This window comes from Diceros bicornis, chromosome 22 (genome assembly GCF_020826845.1).
Source record: "Diceros bicornis minor isolate mBicDic1 chromosome 22, mDicBic1.mat.cur, whole genome shotgun sequence".
Lineage (NCBI taxonomy): Eukaryota > Metazoa > Chordata > Mammalia > Perissodactyla > Rhinocerotidae > Diceros > Diceros bicornis.
Window position 1 is genome coordinate 2978503 of NC_080761.1, and position 22193 is coordinate 3000695.

Genomic DNA, 22193 nt, shown 5'->3' on the forward strand with positions numbered 1-22193 from the left:
AAAGGGAAGGATCTATACTATGCAAATTGCCATTTTAAAAGAAAGTGCCACAAAGTATGTGCTCTGATGATCTTAAGTCAGGTTTCCATTGCTTTGAACATCTGGCAGCCGGCGGGTGGCCTCGGATGCCCGGGCTCCGGGCCCCACCCCCTCCGCGCAGCGGGACGCGGCGGCCGCGTGTCCGCGGACGTTGACGTGGGCGGGCCCGCCGGGGGGGCGGGGCGCGGCGCACGGCCGAGGGGCAGCCAGGGAAGCCGCGCGCGCCGGCCCGCAGCGTGTCCGGGTCCGCGCCGGAGTTCTCCGCGGGCCGAAGACGCGGAACACATGGTTAGGACACGGGGACGCAGGCAGAGCCCGCATCTGCACGGCAGCGACGAACGAAACCTCCTTCCCATCCTTTGTCCTTTCTCCTTAGGAAAAGACAGGCAGAGCAGGTACCTGTGGGCCACTACCTCCGTTGCCAGGGTTTTGAGCGGCAGGTTTTTAACTATGGTTGGTTTAAATACAAATAGCTGGCTTTCTGCAAATAACAGAGCTTCACGGGAAAGCAAGTATGTGGGATGAATGGAAGAAAGGCTCTGCCATTTAGTTTTCTAAAATAGATAATTAAAACACAGTTTTAATGGGACTGTCAACTTTAAAATAAAATAGCCAGTTATTTACCTGCGAAATGAGTTTATTCGGGAATAGCCAGAGGAATCGTTAACCGGGATGTGCATGCTGTGGCAAACCGTAGGCAAATCCAGAAAACACAGGAGGGGGGCTGCTTTTACAGAGAAGAAGGGGGAGTGGGGAGAGGCTGTTCTAAATGAAAGTTCCTTGGAGAATTCAGGATAGCAACAGCTCCTCGTTGGCCGAGCTGCAGTTTTCCATTGGTTCGGCTTGTTGCCCGGCAGAAAGAGAATGTGTCTTCCTCCTGCTGGGATGGTCAGGTAGTAGCCCGCTTCCTGCTGGAAATGCAAGTGCCCTCTCTTCCTGTGTGCAGTAATGGACAAGGAGCGCTAGAGCCCAAGAGCTCCCTCTCAGGCCTTCTGACTACAACTTTGTTGAGGTTTCTTTTATTAATTTTCACAGGACTCACAGCCAATAATCCAGGGGATTACATTAAAATGACTCCTGGAGATGAGGACAGAGATCTGGAAATCCTAATTGTTTTTGCTTATTATATTAACTGCTATATTGTATGATGCATATAGATTTCTGACTTTTATATTGTCTTAACAAATTGTACTTAGCAGATAGTGTCCCATTTTATCTTGTTCAGTTCTTCTAATCTTTAATTGTGTTTTGTCTGATGGCAGTATTGCCATTTCTTAACTTTATTAGCTGTTGCCTGCTAGCTCTTGGTGCACACCCTTTTTTTTTCAATATTCTAAGTGCATTTAACTTTTTTTTTAACCTAGTCACAGAATTTAGTCCACTGACACTTAGAGTAACAACCACTATATCTCATTTTATTATTTTTATCTTTTTTATTTTACGTGTTAAAAGATAAACCGAGGCGCATTAAAAATTTTAAGAGTTTATTTGAGCAAAAATGGATTCAAATCTTGCAGCATCCGATCTAGCAGATAGAAAGGTCTGAGGAGCTGTACAAAATGAAAGGCTTTTATAGGCAGAAGGGATCAGGAACAAGGAAGTTATACGGGCAAAAAAAAAGTGAGTTGGTTATGTAAGGTTACTTTCCTTTAGGGGATGCCAGGGGTCTACTAGGCAGACTACTCAGTGGGTGCTGATCAGGGGATTCCTGATTGACTGGTTTAAGATTCCATTTCTGGAAGAGCTGAAACTGTAATTAAGTCTGGGTTTGGTGAGTGGGGCTTAGTATAAACAACTTCCATTTTGGGCCTATTGTCTTGTTTTTAACACATGGTTGTTTCATCTTTTTCCTTTTTAAAATTTTGCTGGTTTACTCAGTTTCTTTCTTATTTCCCTTTTTCCCTGTTGGGAGTTTGAGAGCTCTTTTCAACTTTCCCAGTGCTCACAATCAAGGTATTTTTTACACCATTATATGAAAACAAGATATTCTTTTCTCAACAAGACAGTCTACCCCTCACTTTCCTCCACTCGCGTCGGTAGGATGAACCATTTGACGTGTTCTTTCTCCCCTCCTTCTCCCAGTCTTGTCCCCACGTCTTTCCCCACACATGATGCTTGGAAAGTTTTTACTTTTTTCATCTCTCAATTTTCCCTCCTTACACTCCTTTCTTTGGTTTTACTCTGATACATTTACTCCCTGACCAGAATTACAATTTCCTTTACATTTATGTTTTTTTTCTGTTATGTTTCTTCCATTGTAAGAATCTTAATATAATTAGATTTTTTTTTCTTCTGAAAAAGAACTTTGACACGATTGACAAAGATTCTCTCCTTGACCAAACTTCAGTCAGGGTCCTCAGAGCCTCTTGCTCAACTAGGCCCAACTTTTGGGCTTCCATGATCATTTTTGCATTGCCTAGTTTTAGCCAGAATCCCCCATCCTTGATATCTAATCAGCATCCTCGTTTCCTACCATCCATCAGATACTATCTGATCATCCTGGCTTGTCAGCAAGAACCCAGTTAGATCCGTTTAGGAAGAATTATCCTACCCTCACAGTACTTTTCCATCCACTGACCCCCCCTACTATGCTCTTTGGCTATAAATCCCCACTTTTCCTTGTTGTATTCAGAATTGAGCCAAGTCTCTCTCCCCCACTGCAAGACCCCAATGCAGTGGTCCCTACACCTGTTGCAACAGTTCTGAATAAAGTCTACCTTAGCATTTTAACGTGTCAGAATAATTTTTGGGTTTTTTTTTTTTAATTATATATATATATATATTTTGTGTGGGTGTGAGGAAGATCAGCCCTGAGCTAACATCTGCCAATCCTCTTCTTTTTGCTGAGGAAGACTGGCCCTGGGCTAACATCCATGCCCATCTTCCTCCACTTTATATGGGATGCCGCCACAACGTGGCTTGACAAGCGGTGCATCGGTCTGTGCCTGGGATCCAAACCTAGGCCACCAGCAGCGGAGCGTGCGCACTTAACCGCTGCGCCACGGGGCCGCCCCCCAGAATAATTTTTTGTTTGATACAATAAAATACAATATGATCTTGCATTAAATAATTGCATTTTAGAGAAGATTCATACAACTTTAGGGGAGATATGAAACTGAGTAGAACTTTCCTACATTCTCAATAAATGACTTACTTAGAAGATGATCAGCAGACATACTTTTTGAAGAGGGAAAATCCTAAAGAAAGGAATTTCTTTGCCCTCTCTGAAGTATACCTGCAACCACGCCACAACCAGGAAGAAACCCAAGGACAAATGTGTACTCCTGGCATTTGACCAGCACTGCTAGCAGTTGTTTATCAATAGAACAAATAAAACTCATCTCTCACCGTGGTGATGTGCATATAATTCTACTTCCCTATTACTTTGACAAGGCAACACTGTTAAAACACTTGCTTCTCTTAGCTGATTAGCTCTATTCAAAAGTGTAATTGGCCTGTGTGGCCTCCTCTTTCTGTGCTCTTTCTTCACCCAGTGGTCCAGCACCCAGGCCCTTCCAATTCTCTCTTCTCTTCCATCAAAGCCTGTTCTTGAATAAATGCACTTTTGCATAAATACCTGATTATGGTTTGTGATAACACTCTTAAGGCTATGTGTATTTTAACAGGAGGAAAGACTTTGAGGCAAAAGAATGAATCTCTAACTATGAAATTTGAAACAGTAGCACTTGAGGTTGTGGACAAAAGCATCTGAGGTAGAGCTGCCTTTCCAGCCCACTGAAATCATGCCAAATAGACAGATATCTGTCTTCACTAAGTGTGCCACTTGGTTGAACTCAAGAAAAAAATGACTAGATAAGTAAATAGACTATACATGGGGCAATATGGTAGATACTACTCACATGTGACCACTGAAATTCAAATCAATTAAAATTAAATAAAATTAAAAATTCAGTTCCTCAGTTGCACCTGCCACATTTCTAGTGCTTAGACGTGTCTAGAGACTACCATAGAGGACAGAAGATATATAGTACATTTATATTGTTACAGAAAGTTCTTCTGGACAGCGCTGGTCTTGATTACTTACGATTTCAAAGACCAAAACATCTGTGACTCCTAGTTAATGGGTTAAATTAGAAAATCTTAGAATTTTCTATTGAAGGGAACCTTAGAAAATAATTTAGTCCAGCCTCCTTATTTTACAGATAAGGAGGGGTTAAGTGATATAATTAATCTTTGATTTTTCTTGAAAATAATATAAAATTTCCTGTCTTCTTGATATATTTTAGACTTTTGTTTGTTTTTACTCTATAATGTTGGGAGAGGCAGTCTCCATCGGGCTCTGAGTGTCTCTGCATGTTTTTGCTAGGTATGCGAAGAAATGCAAGACCCTGACCGTGCTTTACCCAGGCCATTTCTCAGGGTTGTATATGGAGCAAGCCACCTTGAAGGATGAGGTCATGTCTCCCTCTAGAACAAAGAATAGGCTTGCTCACTGCTTGCTACAAAATCTGTGGATTCCACAAGCTCAGTGTACCTCAGCTGCAGTGCAAACCTCCTGCAGGTGCAGCATTATGCTGGACCCCTAGCATTGTCCCCATGAGATTTGAGGACCAACGGGAAATGACACAAACATGCTGATGCTCATGGGGCTTGCTCTGCCATGAGCTATAGACCCAGGAGTCTTATGTCTTCTGCCAGCATCCATAAAACAGGAATAGGCTAACTTATTAGGTTGTAAGTCAAGTAAAATTAAATCCTAGACCCAACACATAACATCCTTTCTAAATAAGATAAATACCATAGCATAAAAATAATGAAAAATGCATAGGTCAACAGAGTTTTAAATGTTAAAGCTATATGTCTTCTGTAACATCTCTTTACAGAACTCAAAGGGAATTTCTTAGAGCTATTTAGTTACGAAAATTATTTGGCATTCTCATATATCTAGAGCTTTATGTGAAATACAGTCCTTCAGTGGATTTTCTTTTCTTCTACCCAGAATGGATACCTCCTAAGGGTTCTAAGCATAACTGTATTAGTATGTGACTATTTACAGGCTATTGTATTTTCTGGGGAAGACAAAAAGACATATCTTAAGCTTCTGCTCTTCCTGTTTTGTTTTTACATATATATATATTTTTTAAGTTAGTGGTTTTTTTAATTTTTAAACACTAAAAGCAAAATCAAGAGAATACCAATAACACCAAAGTAGTTGGAAAAACAAAACTTAACAAAAATGATAGGTCACCTTTACTGGATTATAGTATTTTAAGTGTTCACATTTTTCAAGACTGTATCTCTGATAAAATTCAAAGCTATGTAGAGAATTCAAAATCTGAAGAGTTTACATTTAATTAGGTATACTCTGAATTGATCTTGTGTTAATCTTGGGAAAACTTAACCTGGATCATCTTCATTAAGTAAAATTCAGAAATTGCAAGATAACAGCATGTTAATTATGATGGACTCTGGATGATTTTGTCCTAAAGCACGTTAGGGTACATGATAATACATTAGATTGGATGTGAGCGTTAATTTATCATAATTGCTCCCATACTTGCCTGTGTTCCCTGCTGAGGTGAGTTTGGTGGGGTGGGTGCAGTGTCACTCGTTCATAGGCTTCTCAGTGCCTCATGAAGTGCACAGAGTAGATGCTCATGAAATAAATGGATGAACTAATGATTCACAGGGACTCATGAGAAATAAATACTGATAACTTATCACAGATTGTTTTGGGTAACTCTCTTTGGGAAATTAGAGCTTCTCTGTTAGCCAGTTTGTTGGTTTATTTTACTGTAAGTTAAAGAAATAAAGCACTTCCTGTACCACTACAAATTTGCATATAAAATTATCATCTTGGTGTAATTATTAAATGATCTGAAAGTAGTAAAAGACTTAGAGCAGAACCAATCCTAAAATGAAGTTGTCCAAAATATGAAGTTTTTATTAACCTTTGATTATGATCTCCACTTCCAGGCACAGGCAAAATGAATATTTACAATTTTCTGAGATCAGTTCCTTCAGACTACATACTTCACTGATGAATTTGAACTTTAATTTTTATACCCTAAGTTACATGCCTTTGAATATCCATCCTTGAATAAAAACATTAACATCTTCAACTCCATGTACTTATTTAATTGTAAGGAAAGAAAAAGTTATATAATAAACATTATTATTCTACTTTTTCATCCTCGTCCTATTATTTATAATATAGCTAATTTTCTTAATTGACTTATATGGCAGATATGTTTCTTCACAGAAAGATTAGTTTCCTCAGTTATATGTGATCAGTAAGTTTAAAGCTAAGCTGCTTTCAAAAATGTTCCCCTGTTAATATCATGTACAATTATTGCAACTTTCTACCTTGCATAATAGATATTTATGACATGCCTCATCTCTCCTGTTAGATGCTGCAGTCACCGAGGACAGAAACAACCTCGCAAAGCAGGACTTGGGAGCTCACACTGTTTCATCTGTGGAAAGAAAAATAAACATTTCTTTTGTCTTCAATTTAAACCTAGTTTTATCATTGGATGAAGGTCCCTGGATTTGATGCAAATTAACACGTAATCTATGAATTCTGCATCTGCTTTGATAACATTTCATTTTTCAAAAAGTGTTAGAAAAATGCCATATTCATTCTGCATGGTTGCCAAGTGAGAGGGTAGGTGTGGGAGCCCTCGCCTCTCTACCAGGCAGCACGTACTCATGATTCCACGTACACTCAGACAGGAGTGCTATTTCTGCCTTGATTGTCACTCACTGGGAAATTATTATTCAAACAAGACAAGGAGCTGCTTTCAGCATGATGAATGCTTCCAGTTTGTGACATAACACCTATGATCTGAAGTGTTTGGAGAAAAGGCTTTTTCTTCCCTTTACCTAAAAACGTTTCCAGTACGAGGGATTTGACAGCATTGAATTCTGTCCCTGATGACAAGATAACTTGTCTCTTTGGTCTCCGGTTAACCTATTAAGTGTCCCATGAGAAACAAATATTAAAAGGAAGTGCAGGGTTAATGATAAGGAAACAGAGAATAGGAAAAAATGATAAAAATAAATCACTTGTAAGTGCTCCCTCAAAGGTTAAAGACACTCCCTTCAAACAAGCAATCATTTAGAGGGAAAGCTGTTTGTGAACAATTCCAGAATGCCAGCAGCTGCCACTCCATCCCACTGTCTACCCCTCTCCCTGCTTTACTCTTCACACGTTAAGTGTCTATAATTGGCAGAATCCACAAAAAGAGGACAGCAGCCGTTTGAAACTTAAATTTTACTCATTCTCTGGAGAAAACTTGAAACAGGAAGCCAAGAAATGTTATTCTATGTGGATTTAAAGTCTGTTTTCCTTCTAACGCCAGTGACAATGTATAATTACTTACTCTGTTCTGACTCAGGTCCGTTTTCTTATTTGTTTCCATGTTAGTGAAAATCATGTGTGTTGTTAATCTTGTGTTTAAATTGCCATAGTATATGTTCTTTTATAATCAGATGGAGACAGGTCCCCACTGAAATATCAATTAATGGATTCCATCAATAGTCACCACGATAAACTAGACAACATTTCCTTACCGAGTAAAGTAAAACAAATAAGGACATCTTGACGTTTTAAATGGTCAGATATTAATAATAACTTTGACAGAATCACATTGCTAAAGCCAAACAAAACAAAATAAACAACCAGCTCCCCCTCCCCCAAACCCTGGCTATATATGACTTCCTATCCTTGACTTATGGAAGAACAGCACTGAATGGGTTGTTCTTTTATTAATATTTATTATCAGATTTTAGTATTAGGTTGTTCATTCTCGGAATCATAATATTAGTTATTCTGGCTTTGGGGCTTGCTGCATTACCTCTAGAAAGACCACTGCTGCTTCTCTACTATTCTTCGCCTGGTGAAGGTGCCCATCAGCTATGTTTTTAAAATCAAAGTTAAAAGCATCAGGATCGTGATGTCTGTCTAGCTTCTACCTGATCTGCAAACTTCCTAAAGAAGAAAATAAATGACATTTTAAATTAAAACAATATTTACAAAAACTCTTAATGCAGATTCTAGAGCATTTTTATTATTATTTACTTCATGCACTTTTGAACCTATTCAGCTTAGATTTGGATGCTCTCAATAGGTGTCTTTCTTGGAAGAGTGATTATTTAAATGCCAAACTCTGAGGCCAATTATACTATTTTAAAAGTTAAGATCAAATTTATTGACTATAAACACTTCCTTAAATGAAAAGGCTTAAATTACACATATGAAAACTCTGAACTCAGCTCTAAATTAATTATGACTGTGATATTTATTTTATGAAATGATGAAATTCCATGTAATACTATAATAACATTGTTTCTATACTTATAACTTCTTTTAATATGACTTATTTTAATGTATTACTGACATGTGCACAATTAAAGATTCTTTTCAATAACCAGAAATTTTTTCTAAAGCTGCCATAACCAAGAAATGGGAAGGGAGGGTTTTGTCAGGAGACAGTTCTGTATAGCATTGGCAGCTCCTGGCGCACACACTGCTCTCCTACACAGACGCGTCTTCCTTACCCGCAACTCCTACAGCTGATGCTAACTAACGTCCTGTAGTCAGAGGCTTTGTAAGTTTTTCTATAATTAAATTTCTGTCCTAACTCACTACAAACAAAGTAAAAGCTGGGCTTGTGGTCCAGCTGTGAGAACCTGGAATGCCCTGGTTGTCACTGGTTGAGAGTCTGTCACTTCACTTTTGTTCTTATGTAGTTGTGATACGACTGACTTCTCATCCACTGATGAGATAAAGAACAATTGTATCTGTTTGTTGCTTGTGGAAACTGGCTTTTATATGGTTTTACTATAATATCCATATTAATGCCCCTCTACTTGGCTTAGAATGAGCAGGGAGTATACTTCATATGTAAACTAGATAGCTTATTTCAAAACGAATTGCAAAACCAACTTAGATTATCATGTACTGTTAAAGACATCCTATCAATAATGAGAAGTACAAGTTCATATCTAATCTGTAAAATTATCATACTTGTAATGGGAGAAAATCACCTTAATTTAATCTTGAAATGCTAGCCTTTATGATAACCATTATGGATGGTACTGAAAAATCAAAGAAATAAACATGACAGTTGGAAGGCATGTAATTTTCTTTCCTTGTTTGTAGCTGGAACTCTGAAAAAATCCATGTCATTACAGTCCTGTTTTTCTAATTCAGATTTGTTTTCTTTTCTCACACAAAAGATATTCACCATTTTTGGCGAGGATAACTGAAAGTTATCCTCACAGAAAGTCCTCACAGAAAGAGCTCACATAAAGCAATAAGCTTGGAGTTCGTCTAGTTTGGAAGCTCAGTGTGATCATTTCTCTGGTCGGTGTTACATTCTCATGTAATGAAGAAGAGCGAGAGCTGGAGTTTTCACTTAAGGTGTAATGTTCTTGACAATCAGATCACTGAGGAGCCAGTTTCAAAATACGCAGAAATCTCTGTAATGATAAATTTTTGTTACGTAAACAAAATGTAAGCACAAGGGTCTTGTTTTAAGTATATTTAAAGAATGAATCCAATCCTTAAATATTCTGGGAGATAAAATCATAATAGAATGCTTTCTTGTTTTGTTTTGATTTATTTTCACTTTTTTAAGTTTTTTAAAAAAGAAAGTATGAAGAAAAAAGTACAGTACCCTGACATACTCATAACTCAGAATGGAATAACAAGATTTCATTTAATTCTCCAAATTATCTTCATCTTAGATTTACGTGCCTAATTCTCCAGTATAAATGTATAATTTAAAAGTAATGCTCTCCACTTTGGGTTCCAATTTTTTCTAAATGGTTAGTTTTTTTAAACACCTTTATTGAAATATTCACATGCCATACAAGTAACCCAATTAAAGTGTAAAATTCAGTGACTTTTAGTATATTCATAGACGTGTGCAGCTGTCACTACAGTCAACTGTAGAACATTTTGATCACCCCTACCCTGAAAAATACTCCATACCGTTAGCAGTCACTCTCTCTTTCTCCTCATAGCCCAGTCTAGGCGACCACTAATCTACTCTGTTTCTACTGATGTTCCTATTCTGGACATTCCACATCAATGGAATCATGTAGTTTGTGGTCTTTTGTGACTGGTTCTTACACTTAGCATGATATTTTGAAGGTTCATCAATGTTGTAGCATATATCAGTACTGCATTTATTTATACTGATGAATAATATTCCATTGTATTTTGCTGAGCCATTAATTGATGCAGATCTGGGTTGTTTCTACTTTTTGGCTATTATGAATAATGCTGTTATGGAACAGTCATGTGTAAATTTTCATTTTTATTAGGTCTATATACGTAGGAGTATAATTTCTCAGTCTTATGAAAGTTCCATCTTTATCATTTTAAGGAACTGCCAATTTTTTTTCCAATATAGCTGCACCATAAATTGCAAAAGCAATTTATGAAGGTTTCAATATCTCCACATCCTCACCAACATTTCCTATTGTCTTTAATTATAGCTATCTTAGTGGATGTGAAGTGGTGCCCTCATTGTGGCTTTGACTTGCATTTCTCTACTGACCAGTGTAGCCAAGCATCTTTTCATGTGCTCACTGACCATTTTGATATATATTTGTTGAAGAAATGTCTATTCATAAGCTTTGCCCATTGTTTAAATGGGTTGTCTTTTTATTATTCAGTTGTAAGTGTTCCTTATATAATTTGGATATGAACCCTTATTAAATACATGATTTGCAAACATTTCCTCCCATTTTTTGGATTGTCTTTTCACTTTCTTGATGGAGCTCTTTGAATATCAAAATATTTAATTTTGATGAAGCCCAATTTATTCTTTCTTTCTCCCATGTTTTCTTTTAAGAGTTTTATAGATGTAGCTCTTACATTAAGGGTCTCTGTTTTTGACAATACATTGTTATAATTATTTTATATAATTTGACGTCTTTTAAGGAAGCTGAGAAAAGAAAAAAAGGTTAGTAAATATTTATAGACTCTGTGACATTAATCTTCTTAGTTATCATTTCTGGTTCTCTTCATTTGTTCCTGGGATTCAGGTCACCATCTGATGTCATGTTCTTATTCCAGCTTTCTCCCACCTGTCTCCTTTCTTCTCTCTTTTGTAAACACATTACATTTCTAAGAAGTCAGCTGTTAATCTTGGTGTCCCTTGTACATGAATCATTTTTCTCTTACTACTTTTAAGATTTTCTTTTTGTCTTCGGCTTTCAACATTTTTACCATGATATGTCTGGGTGTGGATTTATTTGTATTTATATACTTGGATTTCATTGAGCTTCTTGGATGTGTAGATTAATGATTTTCATTAATTTGGGGAAGTTTTCAACTATTATTTAAAAAAATTTTTTTCTGCTCTATTCTCTCTTGCCTCTTCTAGTACTCTCATTATATATATATATATGTAGGTGTGCTTAATGATGTCTGACATTTCTCTGATGCTCTGTTCGTTTTTCTTCATACTTATTTCTCTCTCTGTTCTTCAGATTGCATAATCTCTATTGATCCATCTTCAAGTTTGCTAATTCTTCTTCAAGCACAAATCTATTGTTGAGATCTCTCTAGTGAATTTTTCATTGCAATTTTTGTACATTTGATGTTAGAATTTCTGTTTGTTTCTCTTTTAAAAATAAATTTTACCTCTATTATAATTCTATATTTGATGAGCTGTTGTCATCACACTTTCCTTCACTTCTCTGAGCAAGGTTATCTTTAGTAATTTGAACATATTTATAATAATTGCTTTGAAATCTTTGCCTGCTAAGTCTGACATCTGGGCCCTCTCAAAGACAATTTCTATTGCCTACTTTCCCCCTGTGTATGGGTCACACTTTCCTATTTCTTTGCATGTTGCACAATTTGGTTGGGGGGGTGAAAATTTGACATTTTAAATAATATATGGTAACAACTCAGGATATTAATCCTGCCCCCTCCCCAGGGCTTGCTGATATTATTGTTTTATTTTTTGTTTGTCTAATGATTTGGCTGGACTATTTCAGTGAAGTCCATTTCCCCTGAAGTGTGCAGCCTCTGATGTCACTCCTTATGGAGCATGGCTTTGAGCCTGTTCACAGTCACCTGGGATGACAGTGGTTTTGGCAAGGCTCTCTTTGACTGTCTCTTTCCCTTTTCTCCATGTTAACCTGTCTGCCTCTGTTGGTATCCCACCCAGTTGTTAGCCTCCACTAATTCCCAACTGTTTGCTTTATTGTTTTTGATAATAATCCAAGGCATAGATTATTCCACAGTCTGATCCAATTAAACTCAGGTCTCTCTGCAGGAGTAGTCTTGATTTCAGTCTTTGAGGCTTATTCTGACTCCAGGAAGAGTCATACCTGAAGAGCTTCTTCCCTGGAGGTGGGGACTTGGTGTACAAAAGGAGCCCCAGTATCTCAGCTGCTTCTGCCTCTCACACAAAGCTGGGAGTGATGAGAAATGCTGGCATCCTGCCCTTCTTGAGGTAAAATTGCATTGATGGAGTTAGAACTGAGGAAAGAGGAAATTCTGTCCTCTTGGCTTTACCCACATGGAGTAGAGCTTCCATCATTCTGAGCTGGGGGTGATGGGAGGGGGAGAGAGGAGGGCAGGGAGTGAGTCTTGGCTCAAATGCCTCAAACTCTTGCTGCTCTTACCAAGGTTTCATAGATTTTCTTGAATACATGTTTCTTCATTTGCTATATTCTCTTAGGACATTTTCTAGAGACTGTGAATGGTTTGTTTTTAATAGTAATTTTCACCAGTTATGGTTGTTTCACGTGGGAGAGGATTTATAGATCCTTAGATGGCCATTCTGGAAGTGACTTTCTGAGTACCACAATTTTTTAATTTAAATGTAATGTCCTCTTTTGAAATCTTTATAGGGAGCACTCCTGCAGTAGCTAGGAGGAGGCATATTTGATGACCAACATCTTCCAGATAAGCATCTAGAAATTTTCTTTTATGTTAAAAGTTCTTTCTCAAATTTATTGTTCACCGGAAAATAAAAGCTAAGCTATGGTGGTGTCTACATTGTCCTGAGAGAGAAGATAAAGAGCTTTCCAGCTTCTCCCAAGACATTCTATGAAAAGTTTACTTTGTGTGTGTGTGTGTGTGTGTGTGTAAGATCAGCCCTGAACTAACATCCAATGCCGATCCTCCTCTTTTTTTGCCAAGGAAGATTGGCCCTGAGCTAACATCTGTGCCCATCTTCCTCTACTTTATACGGGACGCCGCCACAGCATGGCATGACAAGTGGTGTGTCGGTGTGTGCCCAGGATCCGAACCTGCAAACCCCGGGCCACCACAACAGAGCGCAGGCACTTAACCGCTTGAGCCACTGGGCCAGTCCCTGAAAAGTTTACTTTTTAACTTTATATCAGATGAATTCCCTCAAATGTGTTTAGTACACGTATGTACACACACACGCACTATATGTATGTGTATATACACACACACACACATATATGTATATATATACACACACTCATATAAATAGAAGAAAGATATTAGGAAGTTATCATTGTTTTGGAATACAACTCCACTCTTTTTTATATTTCCATAAAAGATAAAGAATTCACTGAAAATTAGATCATTCTCATTAGATTAAGTAATCTAACCATAATTTACCTCTTGGCCATTGGAGGGCCTTTTCCCATTCACCTACAATACAATGTCTCTGTCTAATATAATTTTAGGTTACAAAAATAACATTCAAATTGCACTTAGCAAATGTGAACTGGGAATTATTTAGAAATCAATACTTGTGCTCATGAAGAAGTGGTCACCCCTGAAGTTGACATTCATATACAAAGAGGATTCTGTACCTATACCAGAACTATGCAATTTGTTAGATCTTAAATTATAACTTATTCAAGACGATGAATAGAAGACTTGTAAAGGTGACCTTTTAAAAATTTCAATGACTTCTACATAACTAATTCTCAAAATTTCTTTGAAAGCCAAGAGTTGTTTCAATCTAGCACTCAATGTTTGTAGCAATTGAAGCCTATTGTGCTGCTTAACATAAAAATGTGACAGCCCAGGGACACTTTAAAAAAGCTATTAAATTGAGCTTTGATGACTCAATATTCTAAGACATTCCATGAAAGTATCACGAAGTTCAAATATATTCAGACAAGTCAGTATAGTTTACTTAATACTAAAATCTGTCGCTTCCTTTCTTTCAAAACATGACTTGTACCTGAGCAGAAGCTGAGTGATACCTCCCATACTCCTCTAAGAACAAACATCTTAGAGCAAAATGTCTGAGTGGTCCTGTTTATTACATGTCAATATTTAATTAAATATGTATTTTCCCTTCCAGTTAATATATTTGTTTGTAAGAAAATGCAATTTTAAAAATTCATTGCCGCAAATAAAAATGATGCTTGAAGGGGCTTAAAATCAGAACAGCCCAAAGATAAGAGTTTTGAAAACCAAATTATTTTGAGAGCATTAGTATTGAACAGAAGACAGAAAGTTACACAAAGACCTTCCAAATAAGAGATCCAGAGAGGACTGATATCCTATTTAACAGTCATGAAGTTTTCAAAAATAGAGTCATACCCCTTCTAAATTCAACAGAGCAATTTGGGACAGAAATAATTCTATTTCAAACAGTCTTATCCTTTCCTTATAATGTCAAATGGAATGTTCTTCATAGTCTTTGTTTCCCATCCTTGCCCTATAACCTGCTCCTTGGTCACACTTAGCATTTGAACAGAATGGCCTGTGATATGCAGAGAAGGCACAGTCACAAGTGATCCCCCTGAGTTTTTCTCTACATCTCCCTCCATTACGACACAAGTGTCTGTAGCTGCTGCAGTGTCCTGGACACCCTGGCTCCACCCCTGGCATCACCAATGCTCTTTCTTCCAGATCCAGGGCCAGCCCATTCAACCAAAGAGACCAAATGCATCCCAGAAAGCCTCTCTGTCTGGTTGCTGTTCCACCTACAATGGAAACACCACAAATGGAAATGTGTTCCTTGCTCTTGTTTTCAGGATTGTACGTCCATTTCAAACTCAGGCCTATGGAGAGTGGCAAAAATTGCAATTTGTCAAAAAGTTTTGTGACATATATGATTTTTAAAACACAACTTGTTATACGATATCATGAAACTCTAAATGATATTGAATAAAACACTGATTCACATCACTTTTAAACATAGTAAGCTTGGCCAATAATTATTTTAAAAGTATTTCTTTAACTTCAGTTAAGACAGATTTTCACTTTAGTCTCATTACAAAGAGTAAAACATAATCCACATCGACATTATTTTACTTTTATGAACAATGGTGTGCATTATAATGGCTATGTATGAACTATCAAAATTTTCACAATACGAAGAATATATGTAGATAAATTTCTTTCTTGGGTGAACTCTCAAAATAAAGTATGAAAAGAGATTGAGAAGCAAAGAAAGGGAAGCTTGGCAAGGATGAAACCAACCACAGGATCTTATCCAAGTTGTCCCTTACTCCATCCATGCCTCTCTGGGGACACAGTAGTGAACACTAACTGAACAACACATATGTGTGTATTTCATCACGTCAGATTTGAATGCTAAAGGAACTATTCAGAGAAGTCTACAACACTTGGGTGTGGACAAATACCATTATTAAGGCAATAATCCTCCATATTTGGAGCACAGGAATTACCTGGAGAGTTTGTGGAAAATGCAGATTCTTGAGCCTCTTCCCAGAGATTCTGATTCAGTGGGCCTGGGGGTGTGTCCACAAATCAGAGTTCAACCAGCTTCGTGGGCAGTTCTGAAGCCAGAGATTCATCTACCACAGTTTTATCTACCTTCATGTGAAAGCTGACTTAGGTGGATTTTCATGTTAAAAATATTCCTAGGTATTCTGTTAAATAATCTCCAGGATTTTAAATGAAAAAATAAAGTTCCTTAATTTCACTCATCTGTGTTTTCCTTTTTTCAGTCAGTTTGATGGTTTAAAGTCCTTTGAAGAGATCTCATCTCACCCTAATATAGGAACCAACCTTATTTAAAGCTGGGTTCTATGGGGCCATGGAATATACACCTCTCCACGGGCCACCCTTTCCTCCCCTCGCCACAGACTCGTACACATATGAACTCACCAGGTAGCATTTTGTACCTGGAAGTTGTATGCACCCTCCTGCAAAGTAGGCTGTGAGGTAACTGCGATTTAGTCCAGTTTCTAATTGGACTGTGTCCTTATTTGCTCATTTGCATAAGAAATGAGCAAGTGAGAGCTACTTCCTAAATATGCTTGGTTCCTAAGTTGGAGTAGACTAGTTTGAAAAGTATACAGCAAAATATATTTTCCCCCATGAGAAAAATAAACAATGATAAAACAATAAATACGCAAAGGGAAGGAAAGACGTTCATTACCCAGAGCTGTAAGGTTTAAATGAATGGGCTGCAAAAGTAAAGGAGCAGACCTGGTTATAAACATGGAGCCTGTGATGAGACAGCAACAGAAGGCAGAAGAGGAATGAGGCCAACCAGGAGAGGGGCTGGTGAAAGTCTCACCGTGGACAGACTCGCTATGTCTGTGGCTTCGGCTACTCAGGTCTTCTATGGTCTGTTTTTGAGGAAACACTGGAGGACTTCTGTCCCAATTATAAGACAAGTTCTCTAACTCCACTGAGAATTGAGACTGAAGAAATGGATACAAATGTCTAATTCTCACACTAATGGTGTTGATAAAATGTAGCTGTCACGAATGCCAGTCATCTGTAATACCAATTGTTCAAGCTTGGGAATCAGCTATCACGGGTGTGGATCCCTCTTACTCGTTGGTTACGCCACATCTCTGAGGCTGGTTAACAGATGACAATAGCACCTCAAAATAAGATCTCAAATAAGAAGTACACAGCAAGTTCCTGGAACCTACTAACATCAATAAATAGTGCCAATAGTAGTAGCATTTGTTGTCTGCAATTGTTCTTATCACTGCTTTCATAGTTATGATTTCCTCTTGCTCCATCTCTGCATTCACACCACAGTTCACTTATAAACCAACATTGCTCACGAATGAAGAGCTGGCTGTTGAGCTGTAAATGGATGTGGCCATCAGCCAGGGCAAGGTGTATCTTTCGAGGATGCTGATCGACTTGAAGAGATGCTTCTTTAATGGTCCTCTCTGCCCTCACAAGTTGCCACCAATTGTCATCAAAGGGAGCGAGTGACTTCACTGTGACCTCACAAGGTCCATTCCCCATGTCAAAGGAAAAGGTCACTTCTGTGGGAGCTAAAAATATTAGATATGAATATTGCTCAAGTTAATTCACAGGGGAGAAAATTTAGCCTTGAGTAGACATAAGAAAACACCATGACATGCTCATTATGACAGGAGATAATGACATTGATAGAGGAAAATGTTACTCTGAGTTGGAGAAGGAGGGCAAAATAAATTTGTATCCTGGAGGAACAAAACCAAACACACAAAACTGACTTTAACATATTTATCCTCAGAATTTATTATTCAATCTTGCTAAGTCCTAAATAGTAAAAATATTTATCCATAGCTGGAATACTAAATAGTATCTGTTTTATATGTATAAATAATTTTATTTAAAAATGGTTCAATGCCTCATTTAATTTTAAAAACACTGAGTGTAAATTTTGACAATAATAAATTAAGCTTTGGGTAAATGAAAAACAATGTATCTGGTAAAATATTTTAATAATTCAGTAGACAATTAGTCATTTGATGAGTTTGGTTAAAGCTGCACTCAGCTATAGTCAAGAGAAGGCATGACATTTTTATGGATTATTACATGCTTCCTGCCTCATAGTTTCTCTTAAAGAGAGAAACTTTCTCTTTCTCTTAAAAATGATTAACTAAAATCATTGAATTTTAGTATTTATTAAGGAAATACAACTGATAGAGTAAGAATGACAATACTTTAAAATTTTGTTCTGCTAAAGGTTTTACTGCTTACTAAATGGGCATCCCATGAGTTGTCCAGAGTGGACAACTTACCACGTAGCTCTATCCTGGTAAAGTCTGTGATCCCCAGGTTCTCCACAAACACACCAGAGGAAACTGTGGTCCTAAAGAAGAACTATATGTCAGCAGTAAGTTCTCCATGGAAAGTAGGGAAATGAAGGTATGAAGTCTCAGTACTGAAGGAAGCTGAATTCCAAAATGACTCTATTTACAAAAAGACTAAAAGAAAAAGTCACAAGACAAAAGCTGACAGAATTTTTACTGCTGAACATTAATTATCTATACAAACCTTGCCTGGGGGGTTCTGAACATTCATGTTGTGTAGCCATGATATTAACACCCAAATGGTGATTATTTTGAGGATTCTAACTCTGTGTTGAGAAAAAGCTAAGGAAGCCAAAGCAAAAGTAGTGAGAAAGACCAGCTAGGAGATCAAGAGATGATCTTGTAGACGGCATTCTCCTCATGCCATCATATCATCTTCCCTCTATATGTATCTGTCTCTGTGTCCAAGTTTCCCCAAAAGGACACAGTCATATTGGACTAAGGCCTGCCCTAATGCGCTCATCTTAACTTGATCATCTGCATAGACTCTAGTTCCAAATAAGGTCATATTTACAACTAATGAGGGTTAGGACTTCAATATCTTTTTTTGGAAGAGGGGCACAATTTAACACATACCACATGTTGAGGGGCCTCTTAGTTTAGACACGATTCTGTAACTTTCTGTTTATATGCCTTTTTTATTGTTAAAAAACACATAACATAAAATTGACCATCAACTATTTTTAAATGTACAGTACATCAGTGTTAACTATACGCACAATCTTGTGCAACAGATCTCTAGAACTTTTCATCTTGCAAGATAGAGACTTTACTCCTATTGAACAACATTTCTCTTTTCCCCCTCCCTGCAGCCTCTGGCAACTACCTTTCTACTTTCTGTCTCTGAGTTTGACTACTTTAGATATCTCATATAGGTGGAATCTTGCAGTATTTGTCTTTTTATGACTGGTTTATTTCACTTAGCATTATGTCTTTAAAGTTCTTGCATATTGTAGCACATGACAGGATTTCCTTCTTTTTTAAGGCTGAATAATATTCCATTCTAAGTTTATACCACATTTTCTTTATCTGTTCATCCATCCACAAACATTTAGTTTGCTTCCATCTCTTCCTCATTCAGTGGTCTTGGCAGCCTTGCCGAAAATTATTTGATTTTCTGGTTGTTTCAGGGCTTTCTATTCTGTTCAATTGGTCTATATGTCTGTCTTCATGCCATTACCACATTGTTTTGATTATTGCAGCCTTGTAACAAGTTTTGAAATCAGGAAGTTTGAGATCTTCAACTTTGTTTTTCTTTTTTAGGATTGTTTTGTCTATTTGGGGTCCTTCAAGATTTCATATGAATTTCAGGATGGATTTTTCTATTTCTGCAAAAAAAAAAAAAGACCATTGAGATTTTGACAAAGATTGCATTAAATCTGTAGATCACTTTGGATAGTACTGACATGGTAACAATATTAAGTCTTCTAATCCACAGCATGGGATATCTTTCTGTCTATCCATATCCTCTTTAATTTTGTTTTAGTTTTGTAGTTTTCAGCTTATAAGTCTTTCACCTCCTTAGTTTATTCCTAAATATTTTATTCTTTTTGAAGCTATTGTAAATGGAATTTTCTTAATTTCATTTTTAGATTATTTGTGTATAGAAACACAGCTGGTTTTTGTGTGTTGATTTAAACCCTGAAACTGCTGAATACTTCTTAATTCTAACAGTGTTTTGTTGAATCTTTAGGAGTTTCTTCATAGAAGACCATGTCATCTGCAAACAGAGATAATTTTACTTCTTCCTTTCCATTGTGGATGCCTTATAATTCTTTTTCTTGCCTAATTGCTCTGGCTAGGACTTCTAATACTATATTAAATCAAAGTGCTGAAAGCAGGCATCCTTATTTTGTTCCCAATCTTAGAGGTAAAGCTTTCAGTTTTTCACCATTGAACGTGATATTAGCTGTGGGCTTTACATAGATGGCTTTTATTACGTTGCGATAATTTTCTTCTATTCCTAGTTTGTTGAATGTTTTCATACTGAAAGGGTGTTGAATTTTGTCAAATGCTTTTTCTGCACCAATTGAGATGATCATGTGAGGGTTTTTTCCCCTTTATTCTGTTAATGTGATGTATTACATAGAATAATTTTCATATATTGGATCATCCTTTCATTCCAGGAATAAATTCCACTTGGTCATTGAGTATAATCCTCTTAAAGTGCTGTTGAATTTGGCTTGCTAATATTTTGTTGAGGACTTTTGCATCTATGTTCATCAGGAATATTGGTTTCTAGTTCTTCTTCACTTGTAGTGTCTTTGTCTAATTTTGATATCAGAATAACACTGGCCTCATAAAATGAGTTTGGAAGTTTTCCCTCCTCTAATTTTTTGCAGGAATTTGAGAAGATTGGTGTTAATTCTTTAAAAGTTTAGTAGAATTCACCAATGAAGCCACCAGAAAATCACCACCTGGGATTTTCTTTGTTGGGAGGTTGTTGATCACTTACTTAATATCATTATTAGTTATAGGTCTGTTCAGATATTTTATTTCTTAATGATTCAGTTTTGGTAGGTTGTGTGTTTCTAGAAAGTTATTCATTTCTTCTAGGTTATCCAATTTTTGGTATATAATTATTCATAGTAGTCTCTTATGATCCTTTGTATTTCTGTGATATCAGTTGTAATGTCTCCTCTTTCATTTCTGATTTTATTTATTTGTCTTCTCTCTTTTTTCTTAGTCTAGCTAAGAGTTTGTCAGTTTTTTTGATCTTTTCAAAAAACCAACTCTTAATTCCATTGATTTATTTTTATTGTTTTTCTACTGTGTCTTTCATTTATTTCTGCTCTAATCTTTATCATTTCTTTCCTTCTGCTAGCTTTGGGTTTGGTTTGTTCTCTTTCCAGTTCCTTGAGGTGTAAAGTTAGGCTGTTGATTTGAGATCTTTCTTCTTCTTCTTCTTCTTCTTTTTTTTTGTGAGGAAGATCAGCCCTGAGCTAACATCTGCTGCCAATCCTCCTCTTTTTTCTGAGCAAGACTGGCCCTGAGCTAACATCATGCCCATCTTCCTCTACTTTATATGGGATGCCGCCAGAGCATGGCTTGACAAGCAGTGCGTCGGTGCATGCCCGGGATCCGAACCAGCGAACCCCGGGCCACTGCAGCGGAGTGCGCACACTTAACTACTTGCGCCACTGGGCCAGCCCTGTCTTCTTTCTTAATGTAAGCATTTACTGCTATAAACTTCTCAATTAGTACTGCCTTGCTGCATCTCATAGGTTTTGGTACACAGTGTTTTCATTTTCATTTGTCTCAAGATATTTTCTAATTTCCTTTGTGATTTCTTCTTTGTTTGTTCAAGAATGTGGTATGTAATTTCTGTATATTGTGAATTTTCTGGTTGTATTTTTGCTGTTAATTTCTTGTTTAATTTCATTGTGGTTGGAAAAGGCACTTGGTATGATTTCAATCTTCTTAAATTTGTTAAGACTTGTTTTTGTGGCCTAACATGTGATCTATTCTGTAGAATCTTCCATCTGTGCTCGAGAAGAATTTGTATTTCTATTATTGAAAGTGGGATATTGAAATCGCCTATTATTATTGTGTTGCTGTCTATTTCCCCCTTCTATTCTGTCAATGTTTGCTTCATATATTTGTATGCCCTGTTGTTAGGTGCATATACATTCAGAATTGTTATGTCTTCTTGGTGAATTTACCCTTTTATTGTTATATAATGTCTTTCTTTGTCTCTGTGACAGTTTTTTGCCTTAAAGTCTATTTTATCTGAAATAACTAGGGCTACCCCTACTCTCTTTTGGTTACCATTTTCATGGAGTATCTTTTTCCATTCTTTCACTTTCAGCCTATGTATGTCCTTAATATCCTTAGTGAGTCTCATAAACAGCATATAGTTGAATCTTGTGGTTTTTTTTTTAAATCCATTCAGCCAGTCTGTCTTTTAACTGGGAAGTTTAACCCATTTTCATTTACGGTAATTACTAATAGGGAAAGATGTACTATTGCCATTTTGTTAATTGTTTTCTGCATGTTTTATAGTTATTTTGCCCCTCTTTTCCTCTCTTGCTGCCTTCCTTTGCGTTTCACTGATTTTTTTGTGGTAACATGCTTTGGTTCATTTCTTATTTCCTTTTGTGCATCTTCTATAGGTATTTTCTTTGTGGCTGCCATGAAGAAAACATAAA

General features: G+C 37.0%; 1 pseudogene; it reads right to left on the reverse strand.

Moving 5' to 3' along the window:
* Window positions 1-72: 72 nt before the first annotated feature.
* LOC131419843 (contactin-associated protein-like 3B) lies at window positions 73-18269 on the reverse strand (annotated as a pseudogene).
* Between the last annotated feature and the right edge of the window lie 3924 nt (window positions 18270-22193).